The following is a 13,080-nucleotide window of genomic DNA, read 5'->3' on the forward strand; positions in this document are numbered from 1 at the left end:
CTGGTGACATTATCAAGCAGAGCAGAGAAATATGCACATGGCCGTTTCATACCTCCAAACGCCTGTGTTAAGACAGAAAGCGCACAGCCAGCCGTTTCATGTACGTACAAAACAAATGGCTTCTGATAGTCTTGAGTGCCAAGCACAGCTGCAGAGCAAAGTGCTATTTTTAGTTGCTCAAAAACATGCTGACAGTTATGCGTCAAAGGCAGGGGTTCATGCACAACTTAAGTAGTTAGGCGCAGCAAGGGCTTCGTTAGTAAAACGAAATTAGGGATCCAGTGGCTGCAATACGAAGTAAATACCTATAAAGGTTCGAACATCGCGCTGCGGTTTAGGGTTGGGAATCTTAGTTATAGCAGCAATGCACGTCAGGTGGTAGTCTCCTTTCCTCCTTCAACAGTAGGTGATCTAAGTAGGTGACCTCCTACCGTCAATATTGAAATTTAGAAAGTGACACTTTATGTCCATGATGGGTCAAATGTAGCAATAATTTAACCGTTGCATCCTTGCAACCGTGTTCGGTGTCCAAAGCTATTAAGAGGTCATCCACATACTGCAATAGGACATTACCTGAGGGAACGACGAGGGAGTCCAATTGACTTTTTTAATCTAGGATACAGATACTAGGACTTTCAGTATAGCCCTGAGGAGCCCGACAGAATCTAAAACCTCTGCCAGCCAAGGAGAACCCAAACAGATACCTGCTATCTGGGTGTATGGGAATGCTAAAGAACTCATTCTTCAAATCAATGACAGAAAAGTGTGTAGCAGAGAGAGGAATTATGGTCAGGATAGTAGTGATGTCGGGGACAACAGGGAACTGAGGGACCCCATTCTTATTCACCTCACGCAGGTCAATCACAAAGCGGTAGACATCGGTGTGATCATCTGGGGAACCCGATGGTGCCCTTTTTAAGATGGGAAGAATAGGGCTATTGCACAAATTCGCAGTGGTCCAGGGTCGTAACAAATCTGTTAATAAACAGCGGGACGCCTCCTTCCATCAACAAATCCTGCTCACTAAAATCCCAAAACACCCCTTCAAACCTAGTGAAGAAATCTGATACACTTTCATCTTTCTTCTGGCGATATGCTGTTGACTTATCCCAATCTACCCTTCTAGGTGGGATCAAAGAGTGCATATACGTGATAATTCGACCGGGCAAGGCTAGTATCTCAGCCTTAGGTTTCTCGCCAGGCTTCCTCTCTTTATGCCATGCCCTGATCTCGTCCCAAGTACCACCCAACTCCACTATGTGGTCCTGCGTGTGCACCTGCCTCCAAATATCAACAGGCACCAGCAAACCGAAAAACATCTCAATGTCAGCCAGCGTCATCACTGTTGAAGACGCTCACTGGCTTTTAAACGGCTAGCTATCCCTGGCAACAGATTTGTAACATACTTATCGACAAACAGATGTCTGCCTGTATCATCCGTCAAAGACTAACCGCTAAAATCATGAAAAGCTTCCTCAAAGCGTGTAAAGAAATCAGAAACCGATTTGTCTACCTTTTGTTTACACGATGCTAAAACAGTCCAATCTATCTTTTTAGGGGGAATAACTGTTTTAAGCTTAGTTAAAACGGCTGCGGGGAGATCTAGTATTACCCGATGTGGCTTTTTAGCGGGCTCCCTATCCACGTCCAATTGTTCTAAATCCTTCCATTCGGCACCAAGAATAGCCCAATCATCGATTTTACGAACACTCCGCCACATATCTGGCGGTAAGATTAAGCCGAAAAATAAATCTATATCACATAAGGTCATAGAACAGGAATTTAAAGCGCCTTCAACCTCCTCATAGAAAGCGGCTGGATTTTTACGCGGATCGGGTAATGCTGCTTTAAGCGCCATTACATCTGTTCTATTCCAATGAGTGTACACCCAATTATAAACGAAATATCCTTTAGAATCAGTAGAATTTTTATCATTACTGTCACCCGTTCCTTTAGGAGGAACATACAAAGGTGCGGCTTCCCGCATAGGCCTCATTTCGACTGGCATTATCTTATCTGTTCCGAAGATAGGAGACTGCGACACTCCGGACGGATTGGGCTGCGCAGCTGCGCCTGTACGCTTTTTCTGCTCCTTCAAGTGAACCGCATCAGTTCGTAATTTAACCAACCGTCTAATCGTGTCAGGCACCTGAGAGAAAAGAAAAAGACCGTCACGCATGGATTTACAATCAGCTGCTACATCATTAGGTTCTATTATTGGAGAGAATTTTCGAAAAAATTCCATAACTTCTGCTGCAAATGTCGCAGTGAAATATAGCTGCTCCTTTTCCGACCATCCCTGTATACTTGCTAAAAGATCGGAAGCAGAATCAGTACTACGTAATGCTTTACGAGCAGCTTGTCTGATATCGGATGCACGCTCAGCAGTCAACATGGATCGAGTGTCCCGAGCTTTTTGTCGCTCTGTGTCAGAATCCTCGTTGCCTTCGGCCGGAGCGGACGGAACGGTATACGGAGGTGGGGGTCGATCTAGTAACAAAAAATCATCTTGCGGTTTATTAAGGACAGGATAGACAGGCTGTCGGACAGGATATTGGCCAGATACCTGCAACCTGTGTTCTTTCTCCTCTCTCTCTTTCAACTCTTTCACTTCTTTCTCAACTCCAGTGTTTTCTCATACACATTCTTTCGCTGTTCTTTCTCAATCAACGCTTGCTCACGCTTCTCTTGTTGTCGTACTTCTTTCTCCCACATACGCACGCATTCAAACATATCACGTCTAGACCTTCGCTCAAACATACATCGCTCCACATACTCAACCTTCCGTGCATCAAATGACCCATTCAGTGGCCACCGTAACTCAGGATCCTTTTTGGTATATTTATGCCACAACGTGCTGTACATTATGGCAGAAAGACCAAATTTCACATATCTAACTCTATTAGGCGTCCCCTCTGGGGGAGCCGGCTGCGATTCCTCAAGACGTAGATTGGTACCATTACAAAAGCAACACAACCTTCGAAGTGCGCTAAAAACAGGCATGCCAGAAATAATGCAAAATATGCAGTATTATACACAAAATAGCACTTAAAGTACCTTTAGTACGTTGCGCAGTTCAAATCAAATAGTTGAAGAAAAATCTTCACATTGCCTGCCTATATGGGTTGCAACACATATATATATACCCAATTCCAAATACAAATTAGACTAGTCTTTTCCAAATACAAATATGCCACAGTAAGTGTTCCTAAAACTACCTTACCATACAAGGGCATCCAAACCCCGCAATAGGTGCCGCAAAACGGCTCTTACCAATCATAGGGTGTCCAGATTCCAACTGCCAAGTTCTAAATTCGACCAAACGGTCACTGCACGGCGAACCAACATAAGAGATCTCAGTCGAAGACCGGCGCCACCTGGATGGTCAGATCGGAAAGAAGGGAAGAAACGCCTTGGGTCCCAAGACTCGGGTCTCTTCTGGCAGTGATCGCGTCCTCAGCGAGGTTCCAAACCTTCGTCACGACCAATCCTTCGGGCATCCGAGTCGCCGATGAGCCCCACGTGTCAGGCGCCAATTTGTCGTGCAGGCCTCAACCAGACCCGCTAGTGCAAGGGGTTCGCCCTTCTCTGCACGAAGTCCTCAGACCAATTGAAAGAAGTTGGCCCAGAAACTGGAAATAGAAAGCGTAACATTTATTACACCTCATGAGGTGGTGCTACGGTTCAAACAGTACCCTTCGGCATTGCAAGAAGTAGCACCACGAGCTAAGAAGGAGTAGTTTCTGTCCTGTAACTCCAGTTCTGTAGTAGGGGTATCTCTGTTATAGTCATAATCTAGTGAATAGTCCCGCCCATGTGCGTGGACCCCGGAGCAATCAAAAATAATCTCTTACAGTGTCAAAAAATGCAGAAATGCATAGACACTTAAGAGAGAATTTAAAGACAGATAATGCAGCCAAAAAGGCTACACTGTCCAGTACTTCAACTAGAAATTCCACCATAAAATCCATAAAACAGCAAAAGCCTGTACAGATTTCCATTGCTTTAACAGCAAACTCCCTCAGGAATGATAGAGAGAAGAACCTGGACAGACAAGCCCCATAGACTGCCATTATGTGGCTTAAATAGGATACTGTGCCTTTAAGGAACCTTCCAGAACCTTCTCCCAGTATCCCAGAATGCATAGCAGGTCCAACTTAGTTTCAGTTCTTTTTGAAGGCGTAAAAACGCCAGACCTGTAGCATTATGTATCTGAACCAATCTCCACCGGGGAGGAGGGCGGGCGCTTATGACTATAACAGAGATACCCCTACTACAGAACTGGAGTTACAGGACAGAAACTACTCCTTCTGTAGTAGGGGATCTCTGTGTATAGTCATAATCTAGTGAATACAATGGCAAGCCCATCCCCACATCAAGCGGCGGTGGAGAATATGAAAATTACGCCACTATTGTGCGAACAAATTCCGCAGCGAAGCCTGCCCAACCTGAGCGTCTGCCCTGGCATCAGTGTCCAGGCAGTAATGCTTAGCAAAGGTATGGACTGACTTCCAAGTGGCCGCCTTGCAGATCTCTGCAAAGGGAACATTGCGAAGCATAGCTGTCGTGGCAGCTTTGCCTCTGGTGGAATGAGCCTTAGGTTTACCCCCTAAGGTCTTATTAGCTTTGCAGTAACACAATTGTATACAGGACACAATCCACCTAGAAATGGACTGTTTAGAGGTAGCAAGACCTGTCCTGACTGAGCCATAGTTAATGAACAATTGGTCAGACCTACGAATATCTTTAGTCTTATCAAGATAAAACTTCAGCACCCTCCTCACATCCAGGGAATGTAAAGACCTTTCCGCTGGAGATGACGGATTCTGAAAGAACGTAGGCAAAGTGATAGTCTGATTGATATGAAAATCAGAAACAACCTTGGGCAGAAATTTAGGGTGAGTACGCATAACAACCTTAGCAGCATGAAACACAGTATAAGGTTCTTGGAACACAACGCCTGAATCTCACTCACCCTGCGGGCCGATGTAATGGCCACGAGGAACGCCGCCTTCCAGGACAGGTGCTGCAACGAAGCCTTATGAATGGGTTCAAAAGGCTCCTTCATCAATCTGGACAGCACCACATTCAAGTCCCACGAAGGCGAAGGAAGCCTGACAGGAGGGAACACTTTCTTCAAGCCTTCCAAAAAAATCTTTGATCACAGGGATCTGGAAGAAGGAAGTCTGTGAAGGGCCTTTCCTGTAGGCAGTCAAAGCAGCCAGATGAACCTTAATGGAATGGACATTAAGGCCCGACTGCGCCAGATGTAGTAGATATGGAAGGATGACATCTTCCTTGCATGTCGTAGGGTCATAGTTCTTAGACTTACACCATATGCAAAACCTCTTCCACTTGTAAGCATAAAAAGTCCTAGTGGAAGGTCGCTTAGCCTCCTTCAGTATGTCCATACAATCCTCTGGGAGACTCAGATGGCCATATTGCACTATTTCAGGAGCCATGCCGCCAAACTCAAAGACGAGAGGTTGGGGTGAACCATCCGCCCCCCGAACTTCGTGAGAAGGTCCGGCCTGCACGGCAGCTTCATGTGAGGAAGGAGAGAGCGGTGAAGCAGGTCCGTGAACCACCACTGTCTGGGCCATTCCGGGGCAATCAGGATCATCCGCGCCCTGGACAGGGACAGCTTGATGAGAACCGCCGGAATCAGGGGAATTGGTGGAAAAGCGTACAGAAAGCTGTTCGACCAGTTGATCCATAACGCGTTCCCCAGCGTCCCCGGCTGGTAGTACCTGGAGGCGAAGCCTCGGCATTTGCTGTTTTCGGCGGTGGCGAACAGATCCACGCCTGGAGTTCCCCACCTTGCGAAGACTTCTCCTAGTACTTCGTCGTTTATGACCCATTCGTGGTTTTCCTGAATGAGTCTGCTCAGTTCGTCTGCCTGAACATTCTGCACACCTGGCAGATGGGTGGCCATAATCGACAGTCCTCGAGCCAGAAGCCAGTGCCAGATCGCCTGCGCCTCCTGCGACAGAGTGCGCGATCTCGAGCCCCCCTGCTTGTTGAGGTAATACATCGTTGTCGTGTTGTCCGTCTGAACAAGCAGAGAGTTGGTCTGAAAGGACGGGTGAAAAGCCTTCAGTGCCAAGTGCACAGCCCTGAGTTCCAGGAAATTGATGTGGTACGTGTACTCCATCTGGGACCACGTCCCTTGAATTTGTAGGTCTCCGGAGTGCGCCCCCCAGCCCTGGAGAGAAGCATCCGTCACGATAGTCTGTGTGGGAATGTCCTTGTGGAAGGGAACCCCTCTGAGGAGATTCTCCTTCGAGCACCACCACTTCAGAGACTGAAGAGCATGCAGAGACAGTCGTATCTTGTCGTCCCAAGATCCTCTCCTCTGGTCCCATTGATCCTCCAAGCACTCCTGCAGCGGTCTCATGTGCAGCCGCGCATGTGGCGTCAGGAAGATACACGAGGCCATCGATCCCAGCAGAGAAGACACCGTCCTCACTGTCGTGGATGGAGTAGACATGAGAGCCTGAGCCTTCCGAAGGAGTGATAAACGTCGCTCTTCCGAAGGAGACACGCTTGCTGACAGCGTATTGATGGAGGCTCCCAAGTACTGGATGCGCTGGACCGGAATCGGGACCGACTTGGACATGTTGATGTGCAACCCCAGCTTGTTCAAGAGAACGCACGTCTTCTGGAAGTGTGCTTGAGCTTCCGAGAAGGAGGAGGCCTTGATCAACCAATCGTCCAGGTACGGGTAGACAAACACCTTGTTCTTCCGTAGGTGTGCTGCCACCACTGCCATACATTTCGAGAACGTCCTGGGTGCAGACTTCAGCCCGAAGGGCAGCACCGTGTACTGATAGTGATTGGTGCCGACTTGAAAGCGCAGAAACTTCCTGTGTTTGCATGCAATGGGCACGTGGAAGTATGCGTCCTGTAGATCTATGGCACACATCCAATCTCCTCGTTGCAGCTGAGGGTAGATCTGATGCAACGACAGCATGCAAAACTTTTCTCTGCGAATCCACTTGTTTGCCTGTCGCAAATCCAGAATGGGCCTGAACTCGTTTTTGTCCTTCTTGCGGACAAGAAAGAACCGAGAGTAAAGACCTCTTCCTCTTTGAGACAGAGGTACGTCTTCTATCGCCCTTTTCCTTAGCAGAATGTCTGCCTCCGCCTGAAGCTCGCGCAGTTGATACTGCGAGCTGACGGGAGGAATCGATGGAGGAGGGCTGGTGAAACGCAGACTGTATCCATTGCAAACAATATTCAGCACCCACTTGTCCTGAGTAACTTTTCTCCACTCTGCCAGAAAAAATTGAACGCTTCCCCCCACCGGAGCGGGTAACGGACGAGGGGGAAGTAACTGCTCAGGGTCGAGACCCGGCCGGGCCCTTGGAAGCGAAGAGGACTGCTGTCTACCTCTACCCCCCTGGCGTTTCTGGAAGGGCCTTCTGTACTGCTGCTGCTGTTGCTGCTGCTGATGTTGTCCGGCAGACTGCCCCCTTCCACGACCCTGCGACCCGAACCGCCGTTGGAACTGGCGGTAGGGTTTCTTCTCCTTGGGCTTCTCCAAGCCCACCGCCGTCAGGGTCTCCGCCTCGGCCTTCATCCTGGCCATCTCGTCATCCGCGTGTTTTCCGAAGAGGGTATCTCCGGAAAACGGGAGATTCGCCACACGTTGTTGTGCTTCCGGTTTAAGCGACGTCAACCTGAGCCAAGCATGGCGTCTCTGGTTAATCCCGTGGCAGTATCCGTGCGCAGACAGCAAGGAGATATCCGCCGCGGCGCTGATGGCCTGGTTAGAGACCAGCATCCCCTCCTGGACGATCTCCATGAAGTCCTCTTTGCGGTCTCGAGGAACGAGGTCTGCAAACTGCTCCATTGAGTCCCACAGTGCACGGTCGTAACGTCCCAACAACGCCGAGTCACTGGCAGCTTTCATCGAAGAGGAGGACGTACCACACGCCTTCCGACCAGCAGAGTCGATCCAGCGGCTCTCCTTGTCTGGAGGCACCGTGGATGCAGGGGAGGTGGCATGAAGCTTCCGGGCCGCCGTCACAATTACCGAATCCGGCACCGGGTCCTTTCTCAAGAAGGCTGGGTCCGAGTCCGGAGCTCTGTACTTTTTGAGGAGCCTGGAAGGCGCAGACTTCACCACTGCCGGCGTCAGGAAGAGCTGTTCAGCCGGCTCGAGGAGCCCCGGCACCAGAGGTAGCAGGGGGCGAGACATGTGTTTTTTATGTAATGTCTCAAAGATCACCGAAGTCGAAGGTGTAGGCGCTTCAACCTTGATCCCCAACTTCGCCGCTCCACGCAGGAGAACCTCCTGGAATGTGCCTATATCGTCTATCGGGGACACTCTAGTCTCCGGCGAATCAGACAGTGTGGGAGAGTAAGAACGGGTCCCAGATGCAGAACGGGACCTGGACCTACGCCTCCTATGGCGATGCCTGGATCTCGATGAAGAACCACGTCCACTCCTAGATCTGTCCCTTCTCCCCGAGCGAGACCTCGATCTCTTGGGTCTCGGACGTTCCGTGGGCCTCCCTGGTTCAGGAGCCTTAGGCTTCCTAGGAGTCTTCTTCGGTGGCGTCGGAAGCTTGGGCATCGACACCGCCCTCGGCGGAACCGGGGGTGGGGGAGTAACCGGACGCGGGGCCTGCGGAGCCGGCAGAGGAGGCACTGGCGGAGGGGTCGGAGCCTTCGGAGGCGGACCCTTCGGTAAAGGAGGCAGCGAAGGAGGTGCAGAAGGCTTCTTCGGGGTATAAACCTCGGAATACGCCGTTCCCGGCGAGCCATCATCCTGTTCGGACCGTGGGGAGCCCCCCACAGTCCTAGGCCTGTCTTTACGGCCTCCAGACGCTGAAGATCGGTGCCCAGACGACGACCGTGGATCCTTAGACGTCGAGCGGCCCTTCGGCGTCGACCGTTTCTCACTCTTCGACGTCGACCGGTGTCCACGTCTCGACGTCGACCCCGACCAGATGGACGAACCACGAAACCTCGACGACGAGCGATGGTGCCTCGACGGCGACCTCGACCTCTTCGTACGTCTCGACCTCGACCTCTTGGATCGCCTCGACGTCGATCTCTTTGAACGTCTCGACGTCGATCCCTTTGAATGTCTCGACGTCGACGTCTTCGGCGCCGGAGACTTCTCCCGTCTCGACGGCGGTCTCGACGACGAGAATCCCCTCGACGACGATGTCCTTGACGGCGAACGGCGGTGTCGCCTCGACGGCGAGCGCCGACGCCGGGTCCTCCGATGTCGACCACTCGACGCCGACGGCGACGAGGAGGAGATGGACACCGGCTTCGACGGCGGCCGGAACACGTCCCTCGACGTCGACGGGCGACGTTTTCTCAACCCAGAGCCCTGGGGAGACCGGGAACTGGCCGTGGACCTCCCTCTCGACGTCGTGGTCATCGCAACTGACCCAGACGGAGATCTTGGGCGCGGGCTGGACTTCCTGCCCCTGGGGAGCCCCCCAGAGGCCTCAGCATGGGCAGAAGGAGCCCCTCCTGACCCACCTCGTGCCTTAAATCCTCTTTCTTCAAGTCCCTGAAGTCTGATTTTTCTCCTGTCCTTCAGGGTCCTTCCAGAGAAGCCTCTACAGATCACACAGTCCTCAGGGATGTGGGAAGAGGGAAGGCAGAGGATACAGACCTCATGGGGGTCTGACTTGGCCTTCTTCCTGGAGCACTCCGGGCACTTGTCAAATAATGCTGGCATTATGGACAAGAAAAGAGTGCAGGAACCCAAGAAGAAAGTCACTAAAGTACTTTAAAAGCACCAAAAATCGAATTTAGTGTAAAAACACCAACAAAACCCTTGAAAAGGGAGAGCTCAATGCTCCAGGGTCCTGCTTGCAGGAGCCGGAAAAAAGAACTGAAACTAAGTTGGACCTGCTATGCATTCTGGGATACTGGGAGAAGGTTCTGGAAGGTTCCTTAAAGGCACAGTATCCTATTTAAGCCACATAATGGCAGCCTATGGGGCTTGTCTGTCCAGGTTCTTCTCTCTATCATTCCTGAGGGAGTTTGCTGTTAAAGCAATGGAAATCTGTACAGGCTTTTGCTGTTTTGTGGATTTTATGGTGGAATTTCTAGTTGAAGTACTGGACAGTGTAGCCTTTTTGGCTGCATTATCTGTCTTTAAATTCTCTCTTAAGTGTCTATGCATTTCTGCATTTTTTGACACTGTAAGAGATTATTTTTGATTGCTCCGGGGTCCACGCACATGGGCGGGACTATTCACTAGATTATGACTATACACAGAGATCCCCTACTACAGAATGCATGGTTTATTTATACCCGCACAGGGGCTCAAAAGAAGGCGGTACAAAGCACAAGAGCACATTTTATGTACATATAAGGTAATATCGAGAGGCACAATTGATCAGTGGGAGGAGCTAACAATCTTGGGGGTTTGACAAACACATTCCAATCTAGAGCTAATCACTACCAGATGTGAACCCTAACGGTCAGCGGCAAAGTAGGGGACGCTAATAATAGCCTGTTGCTGGGCAGATTCAAGTGCCACGAACAGGAAGATAGGACAAAGCACATGGTCGACACGAGGTAACATGTAGCAGACAAAATGGCTGCCATGAATACAAAATGGAATCTGTTAAATGTCAAGATAACGGCTAGAGCTAAGATGTCTTTCGCTAATGCTCAATCTAATCGCTGTTAAATTACAACACAAGGGCATCTGAAGGAAGCCGCCAAAAGTGAATAATAGCACTTTACAGTTGCACCAGCACTTTAACTTATTGCCTATAGGTTTAGAAAACGCATTTATATATGTTAAATTAATTTAATAGCTTCCTATAGTTACACTAGCACTTTAAATTAATGACGCCCAACAGCTTAGAACATTGTGCTTGGTTATGATGTGTCACGCTGCATGTAAATCAATGGAAGTTATTGTTAGCTCAGCTCTCACTGAAGTATTTATTTGCATTGTCTTGCAGAAAAGTCAATTGTACAAGCTGGGAATATTTTATTGATGATCTTTTATCGTTGTTTTTTGTTTTTATTAATTGTGTATAAGGGAATCGTGTTGTTATGTATTTGCAAAGATTTTAATTAATAAAGCAAAATAAATATTACCTTACCTTCTGAGTTTCTATCTGTATGGACCATAATTGATGTGCTACCCCGCTTTCAACTGCATACTTTAGTTATTGGGCCAAGTATGAGTATTATAACAGTGTACTTTTATGGATTTCATTTCGGTAGGTTTTAATGTTTTATTGCAGTTGTTAATATTTTCTGATGTTTAGTGTTCTCATGCAGGGCTCAAGTCGGGGTACCACGCGGGTGGACGGCATCCCCCCCACTTATTTTACCGGCTGGAGCAAATGGAGCCACACATTCCCTCTTTGGCCCCTCTGGGGCGAGATCGGAGCTCATTCAGAAAGCTGCTCACGCGCTGGCTTGTCTGATGCAATCGCATCTAAGGGGTGAGCGAGGGGAGGCAATGAGTCTGATTGTGCAAGCCACCTGTCGTGACGTCACTTCCTGTCATGACGTCAGCGTCCCCCCACTTCTTTTTAGGTCTCGCCTAGCGAACGCAGCGCATGTGCTGCTTTGCTTGGCGATGCACTGCTTTGCTTGGCGAGCCTCTATTGTTGTGGGTTTGGTGAGCGAAGGGAGACAAACCATGTGCCCGCATGGACAGGCAATGTGTGCGCCCATGATGTCTCCTCTGACTCACACGCTCCCACCGCGCGGTCACACTACAAGGCAGAGATGCGCTTGTTGCTTACTGAAAACCGTGACTTGAAGAAACGTGCAAAACCTCTCTTCCCTTCTTTCATTTAGTTGCTTCCCGGTGAAATGGATCCAAAAAAGAAAAACACTCTTGCCGGAAGTGCACTTTTTCAGAAATGTTTCTATTCCAAAGTGCAGCCTCAGGATGGAGAGAAAGAAAAGGTTTTAAATATGAAAAATAAATACATAACTAAATAAAGCAAGACAGATTGGGTGCAAAGTGGACAGATTGGTTTTATTCAGATCCAAACACATCAGCCTCACTCTACAGACTTTGCAGTGAAGCGCTACATTTGTTTTCTCGTCTTTCTTTTAACAGCATTGTTGTCCCCAGGTGGGGAAGTGTACCACCCCTGGATGTATTGCAATACCTGGTTGTTAGGTGGATTGGAAAACAAAATGTGTACCATGGCTCTGTCTTTATGGACGTGGTATTTTTAAACCATACTGCTTACGTTTTGTAAGGATATAAGCAATGGCCATTGAAATGGTTCCCTTCAGGGCCCTGTAGTCATGTCCTTAACTTTTCAGGTAAAACCACTCGCCGATTTCTGAATAGTGAGTGAGAGATCGTTACGGTAACCATGTTGTTTCTGCTTACATTTCACATGCTTTACTTAATCTTGCACTCCATATGAGTGTTTGCTTTTACTTATTTTTTTTAGGCAGGATATTACTCTTATGAAGTGCATAATTTGAATTGAGCCACATCCAAGTGTTTATTGCGGGCACAATTTGGTTGTAGCTGAAGGCAGTTTCTCTTAGTGGGGCAGTGTGGAGTTGTGGGTGAGGCGGACCGGAATAACAGGCTGGGAGGCCGGATATAATGAGCTATGGTTTCGGGTTTTATTCAGAGGTAGGACACACAGTAGTATTCCACAGAGGTACAAAGGAGGAAGTCCGGAGAGAGCGTCGTGACGGAAGAGATCTGTTGTAGGGTTGATGTCTTTGTCCGGGATACTCTGTAGGTTGTGGTCATCAGATGACGGTCGGGTGATGGGTCTCCTCGGAGATATGTAAAAGAGAGAACAAGTTGGGGTTAGTCCGGTCCGATGAGGACTATCGAGTACTGTCACCTTCACCGGGAGTGCGTTGGTCAGGAAGGAGAAGTGTGGGAGGGGAGGCGGGAAGGGTAGAGGGAGAGGGTCAATTGCAAGCGGGAGGGGTATGGTGGTTGGGGTGCCCGGGGCAGTGCAAGGAGAGTGATATATATACACAAGGTGCTCGTGATACTTCGTTTATCTATATGAACAGTGCAGGGTGCTCGTGACACACTATGTACAAGCTCTACAGGTATTTACACTATTATTACACAGGGACACGGAGAAA

The sequence above is a fragment of the Lissotriton helveticus genome, chromosome 1_1 (assembly GCF_964261635.1).
Source record: "Lissotriton helveticus chromosome 1_1, aLisHel1.1, whole genome shotgun sequence".
Taxonomy (NCBI): domain Eukaryota; kingdom Metazoa; phylum Chordata; class Amphibia; order Caudata; family Salamandridae; genus Lissotriton; species Lissotriton helveticus.